Below are 905 nucleotides of genomic sequence, written 5' to 3' on the forward strand. Positions count from 1 at the left end.
TTTCTGGACGCATGCGTTACCTGGCGCCGGGTGATGGTCACGATCGCTGCCTCACGTGCCTGCGCGTTAATCAGGCTGAGGTGGCATTCGTGGATGAGTCATGTTCTCATTGCAAGAAGATGACCATCTCGGAGTTGCAGGCCAGGCTCCATTACCTCAAAAGGGGTGGAGTTCCGGTGCCTCTGCCTCGATCTAGTTCTCTTCCTGGCAGAAGTCAGGGGAGGACTACTTCAGTCAGTAGCTTGGGTGGTCTGAGGATCACAGTGATGGCTACCTCTCCGAGGAACCAACCTCCCAGGGACCCTCACTCCACAACCAGTTGAGTTACCCAAGGAACGTGCTGGGCCCTCTAAAAGGAGAGTACCAGCCGTATCCTTTGAGGCTTCTCCCGATGATCGGATGTTGATCGCTGCATCGGAGGGCGAGCTGAAACTCTCTGGGGAGGAAATTCAGCTGTGCTGCGGTGGCAATGCCTGAATCGGATCCAGAGATGATGGCTATGATTGGCCGAGCCGCAGAGAGGGTAGGGCTCGAGTGGAAACCTCCACTGTGTCCGAAGCCCTCGAGGCTGGATGATTGGTTTCTTGGGGTGGCCCGCGGTGGTTCTCAGCGCCCCACCTGGAGCCTTTCTCCCTGGAGGTGCATGAGGAGCTCACCAGATCGTGGACGGCACCTTTTGCTGCCAGAAACCGGCCTGTGAGCTCCTCCCTCCTCACCACTCTCGATGGTAGTGCAGCTAGGGTTATACAGAGATCCCCCCGGTGGAGGGATCGGTAGTGATGCAGTTGTGCCCTAATACTGCCTCCACCTGGTGAGGCAAACTGTACCTCACCTCCCAAGCCTGTAGGTACTCGTCTGGTCTCACTGGCGGTGCTTATACGGCTTGTGGAGAAGCTGCCTCTTCC

This window comes from Sinocyclocheilus anshuiensis, unplaced genomic scaffold (assembly GCF_001515605.1).
Source record: "Sinocyclocheilus anshuiensis isolate Anshui unplaced genomic scaffold, SAMN03320099.WGS_v1.1 scaffold3933, whole genome shotgun sequence".
In the NCBI taxonomy this organism is placed as follows: domain Eukaryota; kingdom Metazoa; phylum Chordata; class Actinopteri; order Cypriniformes; family Cyprinidae; genus Sinocyclocheilus; species Sinocyclocheilus anshuiensis.